The 15,214-nt window shown below is 33.9% G+C and overlaps 1 long non-coding RNA gene across 1 annotated transcript; it reads right to left on the bottom strand.

Annotated features, from left to right (window-relative positions):
* Positions 1–13,548: 13,548 nt before the first annotated feature.
* LOC113733701 (uncharacterized) lies at positions 13,549–14,508 on the bottom strand. The gene is made up of 2 exons (XR_003459118.2): positions 14,384–14,508; positions 13,549–14,040 (listed from the first exon to the last, which is right to left on the bottom strand). It is a non-coding gene; the product is annotated as an uncharacterized lncRNA (long non-coding RNA).
* Between the last annotated feature and the right edge of the window lie 706 nt (positions 14,509–15,214).

The raw sequence follows: 15,214 nt of genomic DNA, 5'->3' as shown, positions 1-15,214 counted from the left end.
GGGCAAACAGGTGCATGATACTACAAGCATTAAAAGTGAAACCGTTAAAAAGAGAGATGTTAGACAGTAATTGTGAGATTTATGGTTTGACCCTCAAGTCTATACCTTATATGGTTTGGAGTTTACCCTTGGACTTTTGAGTTTCTTTAAGTTTTCTAAATTTGAAAACTAATAATGGTGCAACTTTTATTGAAACCATCTTTTAATATATATCAAATTGGTTTTCACAAAAAAAAAAAAAATCTTTCAAACAAAGATAATCCAAGGTTATAGAATAAGGAGAAAATATTGATCAATTAAATATGTTCCAAGGAAAAAAAAAAGAACTTTAGGTCAAAAGTTAGATTCTAGTGACACAACATTGAAATGAAATTTGTCCTTTCACCAAATTACGTCTCACACCTTATAGTTTCTATTCAATATACATTTTTTTAATGTTAAAATTTCAGTTTAATTATACATTTTTCTAATGTTAAAATTTCAGTTTGGCTAGGTGTTATTTTTTTTTTAGAAAAATATAACTAGGTGTTAGTCTTTTTTTAGAAATGTATAGTTAATTATGGAACATATCAGAATGCAAGGAGTGCAATTATTGTTATTTCATCTATTTATAAACTCATTAAGTGCAATTCAAGAAGGTGCGTTTGAGTTGAGTCATCACTTAAAACACAGTCTTATCCGTAATCTTATAAAGAAGCAAAAATATGTTATTCTGTTTTTAATCCAATATTTTATGCAAATATCACTTGTATTGATACTCAAAAAGTTACGGAAGAGGCAAGACTATTGTGACATGGTCATGGTTGCAGTTTAGTATAGTCATAAATACATGGAAGATCAGGTAATCTTATAGAAGTAATTCAGAAATTTAAATCATACAGTGCATATGGTGTTATCCAGTGTCATGGTCGGAGCTGCTACTATGATGAACTTGAATTTTGCGCCATCTTATAATTATTTTAATATGTGTGAAAATTATACAACGACCAATGTGGAACACGTTTTTACACATCGGTGATTAGGTCAATCCTTAAATATTCACATATTCAATCTTCAATGCCCGTTTTTATTTAAACAAAACGGACAGTTCTACCAACACTACAAAGCTACGGCTCTTTAAATTGGTATATAGCTATAACACCTGTCATTACCTTAAATGCATTAATTTTTTTTAATAATTGCAATAGCACTATGGATCATTTTACATTCCACCATTAATAGAAATAATAAAGGAAAAAACTTACTAAAACTGTTAGGTCTGGTCTCAAGAAATTGACCAACGAGAATAATAGAGTTCTTGCCCACTCAATAATAACAATAATAAAGCAAATAAATTAAATAGAGAAACATAAATTTACGTGGTTCGCTCCAATTGACCTACATCCACGGACCAAGGGGTAGCATATTTACTATAACAGAAAGAGAGTATAAAAGAGAGAGTACAAAATCCTACAAAATAATTTTCAGGTCCAAAAGGCACCTAAAATTGAAAACACAAAAGAGACTAAATATCACTAAATGCTTAATGGCTCAAAAACCCATGACTTGCTTTTTTGGTTTGATGTCAAACCAAAACTCCTCTCAGACTGGAGTGTGGGCCCCCAAGAACTCCCTTGGACTGGTGCATATGACACTTGGGCTGGTGCATTGAGCACAATTAAACTCACTTAAGTCTATTATATTTATAACTACCACACGGAGAGATTTCTTTGTTAAACTTCCGATGTGGGATACAAAGACGCATTTAACAAATCTCCACCTTGGCGTGTATGCAGCATCGGTAAATAACCGACGAATAGCAAACAAGCTCCACCTTCTCCATAAAAGTTCTAATGGATCTCAACGAACCACAAAAGTCCCAACAAATCACAACGAGCCACCAACGAACCAAGATGCAAAAGGCTCAACAGGTCCCAATGAGCCAAATCTCACAAAAGATTCAACAGATTCCAACGGGTTAAAAACCACCAACATAGTAATCATGCTCCAACTTCTTCTCAAAACCCTTAACGAGTTTCAATGGGCCAAATAACTTATTTTCAAAACCCAGCTGAACTCCAATGAATTTTTTTTTCTTCACTCTCTATAGCCCCCAAAAACTTGTTATTGTCATCAAGAATCCAAAATCTAACCTGACCCAAAACCTGAAGTTGAATCTAGAACTTGAAGCTCTGATACCAGTTTGTTAGGTCTGGTCCCAGAAAATTGACCAATGAGAATAATAGAGTTCTTTCCAACTCAATAATGACAATAATAAACAAATAAATTAAATAGAGATATACAGAAATTTACATGGTTCGCTTCAATTGACCTACATCTACGGGCGAACGGGTAGCAAATTTATTATAACAGAAAGAGAGTACAAAACCCTAGCAAAATAATTTTCAAGTTCAAAAGGCACCTAAAACTAAAAACACAAAAGAGCCTAAATAGCACTAATACTTAATGGCCCAAAGACCCATGACTTGCTCTTTTGGTTTGATGCCAAACCAAAACTCCATTCAGACTGGGGTGTGGGCCCCCAAAATCCTCTTGGACTGGTGCATATGGCACTTGGGCTGGTACCCTGAGCACAATTAAACTCACTTAAGTCCATTATATTTATAACTATCACAAGGAGAGTGATAAGTGACTAATTTACGTAATAATTGTATGATATTTCATATTATTTAGTCACTTTAGTTATATTATTGGAAGAAAATGAATCATTTTGGCTATAATTGGTGAAAAATGCTTTTAAGTGATTAAATGAGACTTTTATCACCTTTTAGTGGAATTTTGCGCATTTTGACAGTTTTGACACATCTTCGTATTTTGCCTATAACTTGAGCTACAATGATCGGATTGAGATGATTCTTAAACCAATTTGAAGATAAGAGATAGATCTACAACTTTGGTGAAGACATCTGAATCCAGTTTGAAGGTTTTCCAAGTCAAAAAGATGAAGTACAGTAGCCAATTTCATTTGGTCGAAGCTGAAACAGGGCAATGAGCAGGCAAGGGTATTTCGGTCATATCTCAGCCTACACAGATCCAAATGAGGTGATTATTGATGCATTAGAAAGATAACTCAAAAAGCTACAACTTATTTGTTTTAGACATGAGCTGGTTCAGCCTCTAACATCAAAAAAAGATCGGTTGAAGTTGGGCCAAAAACAGAGCAAGTGATCCGCACTTGGATCCACTATTCATCCGAACCCTCGGCTGTTTCTGGGTAAGTGGAACCGAGCTCGGATCCATACGGATCCGAGGTACTGTAGCAGCTCGGATCACTGTAGCAGCCCAGATTTACTGTAGCAATCCGGCCGGAACTTGGCCGGATTTAGAGCCAGATTTATGGCCGGATTGCGGTCAGAAAAGGCTGCTCTGTACGCGTAAAACTCAATTTCACTCCCACCAACTCACATGCGATGCTAGACATGTGAGAAACATTACCAGCTGTAAGGAGAAAGTGTAAAGCTTCATTTCTTGACCAATGTTCATCATTAAATAGCCAAATTCATTGCAAGTGAAGGGGGATTGGGGATCCAACAATAGAATAGAGAGAGATACGGGAGAAGCTTGAAGTTGCAGAAATGTAGTTCTTTCATCTCCCTAGTGTTAGTTTAGCTTAGTATAGAGTAGTATAGTTTGTCCATTCTTGTTTATTATCTAGATTAGGATGAAGATGGAGGATGAAGAAGGCAAGGAAGAAAGCTCATGTGACAAGGGTTGTATTCCTTCCAAACTTTTTATCTTTTCTACTTGATTCCAAGTTTAGTTAATATTTTGTGTTCATTATGTATTTTTAAAGTTTATACCTTGGGTTTGGTTGAACTTTCTATGATTGTTAGTGTTTATTATTTGGTTATTTGATTGCTATGATTTGAGCAAGTTATTTAGCACTTTGACTCCTTAAATCATGATTAATCTAGTACCATTAATTATGATTATCTAAGGTGTTGTTTCTGCAATAAAAATTGAGATTTAACACTAGTTCAAGAAGTGCTAAACATAGGGAGTACACTCACGAAAGTAGAGGTGCATCTATGTGATTTTAGTGATTCATTTCACGTAATTTCACTGAAGAAATGAACTTGTAGCTAATTTCATAACCATGAGAATAGGTATGGATTAGTTATGAGTATAATTGATTCACTACGAAAGTAGGTTTCACATGTTTAAAGAAATTACACCATAACTAGCCTAGATAGTAGTATTCAATGATCCAATTATAGCACTTGCATGAGTAGTTAGGGATACCACAACCTAAGGAGCTTTCATTTGTTATTTTCTTGTATAATTTCAGTAGGTTTTAATTTGTTATAATTCATTGATAGTCTAAATAATAAAGAAGCTTTAGTAATACCGGTAATTGTTCACTCTTCCCTGTGGGATCGACCCGATATATACCCTAAACTACTAGTTGACCCGTATACTTGCAGTGAACGGGTGAAATTCGGTTTTTTAACTTGTACGTATGTTAAATACCCGTCAAGTTTTTGGCGCCGTTGTCGGGGAAGATTTGGCAATATCGGTGTGAAGAGTAACTTTATTAGTTTAGACATTTTATTAGTTATAGTGTGAATGTTATTTTGTATTATTTCAGTATTTTTTTTTGTACATGTGTTTTATAACCTATTTTTCTTACTAATCTTGCTCTTAAGTTGTTTAAAAACAATTTTAGGTAATGAGAAGGGTAGGTCAATTTGGAGGACAATGCTTGAGAAGTGGAAGAATGGCAATGGATGGTTATCAAGTGCAAAGTTCCTTCAACAGAGGTAACCAAGAATTTGCTGAATGTATGTCTTTTGAAGATGGTATAAGGTGCTTAAAGGCTAAATTTGATGTTATGATGTTACAAGTTCAACTGGACACAATTATGCATGAAATTGAGCAAGGGAGGAATGCTAATGCTTTTAATTCTTATCATGTGATTTGTGACTTATGTGGAGGTTATCATGCTACTAATACATGTATTCAAGTACAAAATATGGATTATTATGATGAGTTAGAGCATTACAATCCTTGTTTTGATCAATACAATGCTAATTGGAGCAATTCTCCTGCTTATGGTTGGCAAAATCAATGTGCATATAGTGATTATCCGTATTTTTATGATTACCAACCTGAAAGTGTCCAATATGAATCAAAACCATCTTGGGAGTTGGCAATAGAAAGGTTAGCTAATGCACCTCTACCTTGGGAGTTAGAAAGTGAACCATTAGTTAATGATTCTAATGCATCTTGAGAGCTAGCTGTAGAAAATTTTTCTAATCAATTTGATTTAGCCATAGAAAAGCTAGCAAATGCAACCTCTGACCGTTTTGATAGGATTGAGGAAAGGTTAGATGAATTAGCTTCTCACTTTGGTGATATACATGAGCAATTGAATGTATTGTGTGAAGTTATTTCTTCTAATAATTTGCAAAATGATCCTAGCATGAATGGTGGAAATGTTGTATGTGAAAATGGATTGCATTTAGATGAAAATGATGAATGTCAATTATATTTCAATGAGCAAATATCCATTTCACATGATAATACCTTTGAAACTAACTTTGAGCCTCAAGAGGTGAGTTTTAATGACTCATTTTTCACCTCTCTTGAGGAGTGCAGTGAAAGTATAGGTTCTAAAGGTATTCCTGCCCAAGATACTCTCATGACATTTCCTTTGGTAAGTTCTCAAGTGGTGCATATTCATGGTAATATCTATGAAACACTTGGGATAGGTAAGTCACTTTCATTTCTCACATCATTAGATCATGTGGCTTTGGCTATAAAGTCACCATTTAATGATCCACCACGGCCTAAAATGGTGGATTATTCGTTAACTAAACCTCCTTGAAAAAGGAGGAGAAATAGTCAAGCTATTGACTTTAAAGAAGCGCTTATTGGGAGGCAATCCAATGTTTGTTTAAGTTGCTGTTACTTTGGAGTGATTTTATGTTTAAAGTATAAGTTTGAGTAATTTTGTTGTTTTTCATTTGTAGGTTTTGGAAAAGTGACCAAATGAGGTGAAAAAGGCGAAATTTGATCAAAGATCTCAATACCTCAAATTCAGTAATTGTGGTTTTTGATGCATTAAAGAGGTTTAGAATGCATGTTTAGATCATTTTACATATGCGTAAATGGTTTATTTTGACATAGAAATGATCTAAGGTGTATTTTGAAGAATTGGGGTCAAACTAAAAATTGCAAAAATTCTGCAATAAGTGCAGATTCAATGGATCCGAACTCGGATCCACTTCTGCAATCAAAGAAAAATTTCGAGCTTCTTGATCTGAGCTCAATCATCATGATCCGACCTCGGATCCTTTCAAATACGAAGGCTTGGATCACTTTTCAACTCGACTTTTCTTCATGTTGGCTTGTTTTTAGTAAATCTTAGTTGTTCAATTAATGTTTTTGTGTATTTTATAGGTGGCAATGGCAAGAGTTCATGCAAATGATCTCAATTGCAAAGGTGTTTATATTGAGGCAAAAGGGGAGTTTTCATGTTCATTTGCCGCATTTCATGCATTTAAAGTGTTTCATGTTTAAGTTATATTCATGCATGATCATGTTAAACTTGAATTTTATTCAAAGAACATGAAATTAGGTGGAATGCGGAAGGTTGGCCAAGCAAATTTGGAGGAAAAACTGCAGAAAACAGCTTTTTCTGCAGCAAATCCGGCCACAAATCCAGCCAAATATTGGCCGGATTGAAGGCCGGATAGTCAGGGGAGAAAGAAAATTTTTTTCGAGCTCTCTGGCCAGAATCCGGCCGAAAATCCTGCCAAAAACTGGCCGGATATGCAACAGTAAAAAAAAAAATAAAATTGGCCCAGAATCCCTCCTCGAATCCCTCCAATTTCTGGCCGGATTGTGATCAGTAACCAGCGTGAGATGAATCCGTTTCACGGATTTCTCACAATTTTTCTCCTTTTTCTTCAACCCAACTCACACACTAACACCTAAAACACACACTACTCACTAAAACACCACTTTTCACCATTTAATCTTCAAATAACCTTCACCAAATCACTTCCTCCCATCTTTTAGAGTGAATTTCATAGTACATATTCTTTCAAAAACAACTCTAAAGTAGTTTCAAGCTTACCAATAGTTAGGGTTGTACTTTCTTGAATCACTCAATTGAGGTCAAATTGGAGTAAGTTTCTTGGGGGTTTTCACATCATATTCATCACTTAACATCACCAAATCAATTTGAGGTAACAATTCTTCATCTAACTTTGGTATTTGAATTTTGCCATGATTGAATATTTTCTATTTTTAGGCAATTTTTAATATGTGAAGTTAGGTGCATTTATTTGAGCTTATTGATGCTATTGGTGATTGTTAGTGATGAATAAATTTTGTGATTTGCATTTATTGTACTTATTTGGTGAATTCTTGCTAGTTTTATGCTTAATTTGGCTTGATGACAAAGTTGCATATTAAGTGGCCAATGTAGCATTTTAATTAGTTTAGTGGGAGTTTTTGATATTCATATAAGTAATTTAGATTACCTAATGAATGAAAAGATGTTTGGTTGAATGATTTCTTGAATTCTTAGGTAATTCTAAAAGAAGATGTGAATTGAAGATGGCCTTAATTGATGAAATTCATAAATGCACTTATAATTTTTGTGGTTCAATAGTTTTTAGTATTTCATGAATTCTCACGAAGGTCATTTATATTTTGGTTTGGTGTGTTTGCCTCCATTTTGAGATTACTCTTGTACTTGAAGGAATTTGATCATTGATGACAAAATGTATAAATGGAACTTATTTTGTTCATGATTGTGGGTTTTTTGTGTGAAATTAGCTTCCCTTTGCTTTGGATACTAATGCATATATTTGATTAGCAAAGATTAGCTCATTTCATGTTTTTATCCCTTGAACATTGTATGGTTCCACATGCTTGATCATTTTTCCTTTTTCCTTGAATTGCATGTTTTTGTTGATTGCAACCTTTTATTTTTAAGAAATTTATTTGTTTTGATTTTGTCTTTTTCAGGGAACTCCCCATTCTTTCTCAAATACGGTTGGAAATTCATCACATTGCCATGGATTTGGATCGCGCAAGTCATAAGGGGAGTATTTTCTTTTACTCTTTATTTATTTTCCTTTTCTCACATTGAGGACAATGTGAAGTTTAAGTATGGGGGAGGAAATATTTGAACTTGCAAATACTTTCTATGTGATGATATTTTGTGGATTTAAATGCTTAGAAATATTGGAGTTGTGTTTGAATTATTTGCCATGTGGATAATTTGCCTGAAATTGGGTTTGTTGGCAGGGAGTTTTCTTCCATTTATATGGGGAAACTCCGTCAAAATTTTTCTAACATCTTGTCCAATATTTCACTATGGCCCAAAAGTTCTTTAATTTTTTCATTTTTATTTCAAAAAGGGCCAAAGTATTCCAACCTTAAGTGTTTAATTCTTCCAATTGTTGAAACTTTATATGCATTTTGGAAAGTTTAGTCCTCATTTAACTCGGAAATAGTTATTATGCAATTAGAATTTTTACATTTTAGAAAATATATTCGGTAAAGTGAGGAAAATTACGCCTATAATTTTACATGTTTAATGAGATTTCTTCTCTTTACTTAATTTTATAAGTAAGTGATTGATATAGTTGATAAAAGGTTATACTCCTCCTTTGATTATTCTTATATATTTTCTAAGAGGGAATATCTATTTATTGTCCTTTGTTTTTTTTTTTGAAAAAAAAAAGAAAATAAAAGAAGAAAAGAAAATAAAATAAAATTTGTTCTACTCCAATGATTCTCGTACCGAGTAACCGGGGGTTGGCATCTACAAATGCCGACTTTCGCGTAAAAAGGTACTTGAATTATGAGTATGCATAGCAACTTGAATAGGTGAAATGTTGAGTAACCGGGAATCTTCACCTAAAAGTGTCGATTTTCGCGTAAAAAGGCGTTTCACTATTTAAGTAAAATTAGTATGAATAAATCCCTCTTAGTTGTAAAATAATAATAAAAAAAAAGATGATTATAGGAGGAGGAATGCTATAAATTGACTATGTGATTTACTTATTTGTGAAATTAGGTTAGGGTAAGAGATTACGTTTAACTTGTTAAATTAGGATATAATTATCTTTCCTTTACTTGATATTATGAGTATTTAGTGTAATTTGAACAATTGTATAATGATTATTTTTCAGGACTTGAGGAATTAAATTTGACAAAAATGCATATATTGTTTCACCTCTTGAATCATTGTAGTTTATGTGTGGATTGCTTGAGGACAAGCAATGATTTAAGTGTGGGGGAGTTTGATAAGTGGCTAATTTACGTAATAATTGTATGATATTTCATATTATTTAGTCACTTTAGTTATATTATTGGAAGAAAATGAATCATTTTGGCTATAATTGGTAAAAAATGCTTTTAAGTGATTAAATGAGGCTTTTATCACTTTTTAGTGGAATTTTGCGCATTTTTACAGTTTTGACACATTTTCGTATTTTGGCTATAACTTGAGCTACAATGATTGGATTGAGATGATTCTTAAACCAATTTGAAGATAAGAGATAGATCTACAACTTTTGTGAAGACATCTGAATCCAGTTTGAAGGTTTTCCAAGTCAAAAAGACGAAGTACAGTAGCCAATTTCATTTGGTCGAAGCTGAAACAGGGCAATGAGCAGGCAAGGGTATTTTGGTCATATCTCAGCCTACACAGATCCAAATGAGGTGATTCTTGATGCATTGGAAAGATAACTCAAAAGGCTACAACTTTTATGTTTTAGACATGAGCTGTTTCAGCCTCTAACATCAAGAAAAGATCGGTTGAAGTTGGGCCAAAAACAGAGCAAGTGATCCGCACTCGGATCCACTATTCATCCGAACCCTCGGCTGTTTCTGGGTAAGTGGAACCGAGCTCGGATCCATACGGATCCAAGGTGCTGTAGCAGCTCGGATCACTGTAGCAGCCCAGATTTACTGTAGCAATCCGGCCGGAACTTGGCCGGATTTAGAGCCAGATTTATGGCCGGATTGCGGTCAGAAAAGGCTGCTCTGTACGCGTAAAACTCAATTTCACTCCCACCAACTCACATGCGATGCTGGACATGTGAGAAACATTACCAGCTATAAGGAGAAAGTGTAAAGCTTCATTTCTTGACCAATGTTCATCGTTAAATAGCCAAATTCACTGCAAGAGAAGGGGGATTGGGGATCCAACAATAGAATAGAGAGAGATACGGGAGAAGCTTGAAGTTGCAGAAATGTAGTTCTTTCATCTCCCTAGTGTTAGTTTAGTTTAGTATAGAGTAGTATAGTTTGTCCATTCTTGTTTATTATCTAGATTAGGATGAAGATGGAGGATGAAGAAGGCAAGGAAGAAAGCTCATGTGACAAGGGTTGTATTCCTTCCAAACTTTTTATCTTTTGTACTTGATTCCAAGTTTAGTTAATATTTTGTGTTCATTATGTATTTTTAAAGTTTATACCTTGGGTTTGGTTGAACTTTCTATGATTGTTAGTGTTTATTATTTGGTTATTTGATTGCTATGATTTGAGCAAGTTATTTAGTACTTTGACTCCTTAAATCATGATTAATCTGGTACCATTAATTATGATTATCTAAGGTGTTGTTTCTGCAATGAAAATTGAGATTTAACACTAGTTCAAGAAGTGCTAAACATAGGGAATACACTCACGAAAGTAGAGGTGCATCTATGTGGTTTTAGTGATTCATTTCATGTAATTTCACTGAAGAAATGAACTTGTAGCTAATTTCATAACCATGAGAATAGGTATGGATTAGTTATGAGTATAATTGATTCACTACGAAAGTAGGTTTCACATGTTTAAGGAAATTACACCATAACTAGCCTAGATAGTAGTATTCAATGATCCAATTATAGCATTTGCATGAGTAGTTAGGGATACCACAACCTAAGGAGCTTTCATTTGTTATTTTCTTGTATAATTTCAGTAGGTTTTAATTTGTTATAATTCATTGATAGTCTAAATAATAAAGAAGTTTTAGTAATACCGGTAATTGTTCACTCTTCCCTGTGGGATCGACCCGATATATACCCTAAACTACTAGTTGACCCGTATACTTGCAGTGAACGGGTGTAATTCGATTTTTTAACTTGTACGTATGTTAAATACCCGTCAGAGAGATTTCTTTATTAAACTTCCGATGTGGGATACAAAGACGCACTTAACAAATCTCTACCTTGGAGTGTATCCAACATCAGCAAATAATCGACGAATAGCAAACAAACTCCACCTTCTCCATAAAAGTTCTAACGATCTCAACGAACCACAAAAGTCCTAACAAACCACAACGAGCCACCAACGAACCAAGATGCAAAAGGCTCAACAGGCCCCAATGAGCCAAATCTCACAAAATGTTAAATAGATTACAACGAGTTAAAAACCACCAACATAGTAATCTTATTCCACCTTCTTCTCAAAACCCTTGAAATAAAATACTAAAATATTGGGTTGCCTCCCAATAGGCAACAAATTGTTTTTCACAAAAAAATCTTTTAAACAAATATTATGCAAGATTATAGAATAAGGAGAAAACATTGATCAATTAAATATGTTCCAAGGAAGAAAATGAAGAAGAACTTTAGGTGAAAAGTTAGATTCTAATGACGCAACATTGAAATGAAATCTGTCCTTTCACCAACTTATGTCTCACACCTTATAGTTATTTTCCTATTCAATACACACTTTTTTAATGTTAAAATTTCAATTTAATTATACATTTTTCTAATGTTAAAATTTCAGTTTGGCTAAGTCTTACTTTTTTTTAGAATATATAACTAGGTGTTAGTCATTTTTAGAAATGTATAGTTAATTATGGAACATATCGAAATGCAAAGAGTGCAATTATTGCGATTGCATATATTTATCCACTCATTAAGTGCAATTGAGGAAGGTGCATTTGAGTTGAGTCATCACTTATAGGGGTGGCAATGGGGCGGGGGACACCTCCCCCAACTCCCGCCCCGTTGCATTTTAATTCTCCCTGCCCCCGGCTTCCCCCGCACTGCCCCCGCCCAGCCCCGCTTCTCTCACGGGAGCACCCATGGGGTTAAAAAAAATTTATTATATAATTTCATTATAATTAAATTTGAACAAATAATCAAGCACTAAAATATCAACATATCACCAAATTATTATTCATTATAACTTCACAATTGAAACTCATAAAAATAATTAAACAAAAGTTATTTGAACACAATGTAATATGATAAAACAAATATAACTAAAATAATCAAGTTTTCACTTTTGATACAAATACAACCACTAAATTATTATTGTGTTTTTTTAGAAAAAAGTGTTATTGTATTAAGTGTAGTTAGGAATTTAACATAAATGTATTAATAAATTTAGTATAAATAATTAATAATTTTTATTAATAGACATGTATAATTAGTAGTATAATTGATAATATCATTATATATATATATATATATAATTATGTACATATATATATATATTTTTTTTTCAAACGGGTGGCGGGGCGGGAGGTGGGGCGGGGGAGTATACAGAATTTTGTGTATATATATATGTATCATATATATGTATCATACAGAAGTAATTCAGAAATCTAAGTATTAAATCATACAGGGCAATTGGTGTTATCCAGTGTCATGGTCGGAGCTGCTACTATGATGGACTTGAATTTTGTGCCGTCTTATAATTAGTTTAATACCTGTGAAAATTTGACAAGGACCAATGTGGAACACGTTTTTACACATCGGTGACTAGGTCAATCCTCAAATTAAATATTAATTTGCTGGCTTCATTTCCTCAATCTTCAGTCCTCATTTTTCAACAAGACGTATAGTTCTACCTACACAACAAAGCTACATCTATTCAAATTGGTATACAGCTATAACACCAGTCATTACCTTAGATGCATTAATTTTTTTTTATAATTGCAATAGCACTATGGATCATTTTACATTCCACTAGTAATAGAAATAATAAAGGAAAAAACTCACTAAAACTAATAAAAAATACATAGAATGACATAAAGGGGAACAATAAATTATTCAAGAACATAAAAATTTTAACTCAAATGGCATAAAAGAGAACAACATTCAAGTCATCCAAATTCAACCAAAAGAAGACGAAAACATTGATACTGATACAAAACAAAAGGGCTCGTGGGATAAAGCATACTTTGTTAACTTGCGCATCTGTGTTGGTTAGGATAAATCAAGTTTCAAAAAATATAAAAAAGATATAAATTTTTAATATCACATTATTTTTATCTCAATTTCATTGATTTGTTTTTAAATTTTTTAGAAGAAAAGGAAATCGAAAAGTATCATATTCACATGGAAAGCACCTACTTTGTTACTAGCGTGTGTGTGTTATATATATATTGTGTGTATGCATGTACGTATATATACGTGTGTATCCTACAATATGTCAAGTGCCTAAAGCATTTAGCTACAGTGAAATCAGGAGAGAGTGTTGGGCTAAAAGGAAAAATAAACATAGTTTTAAAACTGAAAGGGGAGGAAAATCTAGTCATAAATATAATACTTAGTTGACATACAAAACTCAGTAAAACAGAGATACAAATTCAAACACAGACGGCTGTTTTTATTTATTAAATGTTGCATTTGTGTTCGTACAAAGATACAAACTCAAAAGCATTCTTGCGGGTACAAGCGCACCTTACATGCTAGTACAACAATGGGGAGATGTATGCATGCCAGCATAAACTGAAAACCACACCAAAGACAGTGATAGATAATTAAAGTACTTCAAGACGTTGATAGTCAGTTGATCAACGGCAGTGTTTGATTATTTCTTGTGCCAGATGAGTTCCAAGACTCCATCTGGGGTCTCAAAAACAAGTGCTTTGTGCAGATATGTGGCGCCCTCATAATCCTGGTTTTCAATGATAAGTGCGTAGTAATTGCCTCCAATAACGCTCCACGTGAATCCGCCAACCACGGCGACGAAAAGCAGCTTGCCGTGGTGAGCTTGTTCCACTACAAATTGTCCGATCTGGATCACGTGAGGGTCAGCCGGCTTCACTGGTTCTAGTGAACTGATGTCGGTCTGTAAATCCAAAACATTTTTTCCAGTAAGAAAACGCAAACAATTAGAATCCTTCAAACAACCAAACGACCAGAAAACTAAATCCAACCAATTAATAAGAAGCTATATCACTCAGAAGAAGCCTAACGAAACAATGCAAGGGACCGCCTACCCACAGATGCATGTAGACAGCTATAAATATAAAATATTGCTCAAGACAGTTCAAGAATGTTGGAAATTGCTTTAATTTGCAACTCCTTATACTTTTTCCATACAAGTTGTTTACGAGTTGATTCCCAAAACCATGCAGAAACTTGAAAAAGAAAGAAATCTACGTCTAGCTAGGCATACAATCACCATTCACCTGTCCAGTGCCAATAGCAGATTTGGCTGCAGCCATTTTTTCCTTAAAGATCTAGCTAGCTAATTAATATGAATGAAAATAGATATTTGTAACTGGTTGTGACTCTCGAAAACTTGGTAGATGAGTTTAGCACATTCAAATAACAAACCAGACTCCAGGTATTTATAGGCCTAAAAACGTGGAAATTACCCAATAAATTAATTTGTCTTGTTGGACCTAATCACCAAAATCATGGTCCACCAGCATGGAACACGTTTTTACACGTCCGTGATGAGGTCAGTGTGGAATTATACTAATTACTGTTGCTAGGCCTATAATTTTATGTTACTGTTTTATCATCACTCGAACTTTTGGCTTCATGCCCCTGGGCCGGGTTGGTCCAAGGCTAAGAGCTTCCTCCTCCCTCAAGTTCAAAGTTTGAATCACAAGACTGATAGTTGGGGATGGGAAGAGATGTGGAGAGGAGATGGAGGGTTAAAAAAAAAACTTAGGCTTAAATCTGATAATTCCAGTTGTGTAATAAGTTAGATTTTTGGCATTTCTTTCAAGATTTGATGTATTTCCTAATGAGTTGATGTAAAAGAAGACGATTGACAATTACACGAATAGATACATAGACTCTTGAAAGAACTATACGAACCAACACAAAAATAAAAGACCAGACAAATATACCCGCAATTTATAACTGCATTTTGTGTTTTAGAGTTTTTCCTATTCACTGTATGAACTTACTGATTCAACTCTCAACCTAAATTAGTTTAACTATTCAAGAAAGTCCTTATAAATGCATCTAATGTCATTGCGGTGGATGACTAATGATACATGATGTTG

Source organism: Coffea arabica, chromosome 3c (genome assembly GCF_036785885.1).
Source record: "Coffea arabica cultivar ET-39 chromosome 3c, Coffea Arabica ET-39 HiFi, whole genome shotgun sequence".
Taxonomy (NCBI): Eukaryota; Viridiplantae; Streptophyta; class Magnoliopsida; order Gentianales; family Rubiaceae; genus Coffea; species Coffea arabica.
Note: the sequence above shows the minus strand (reverse complement) of the source record. Positions and strands in the feature narration are given on the sequence as shown.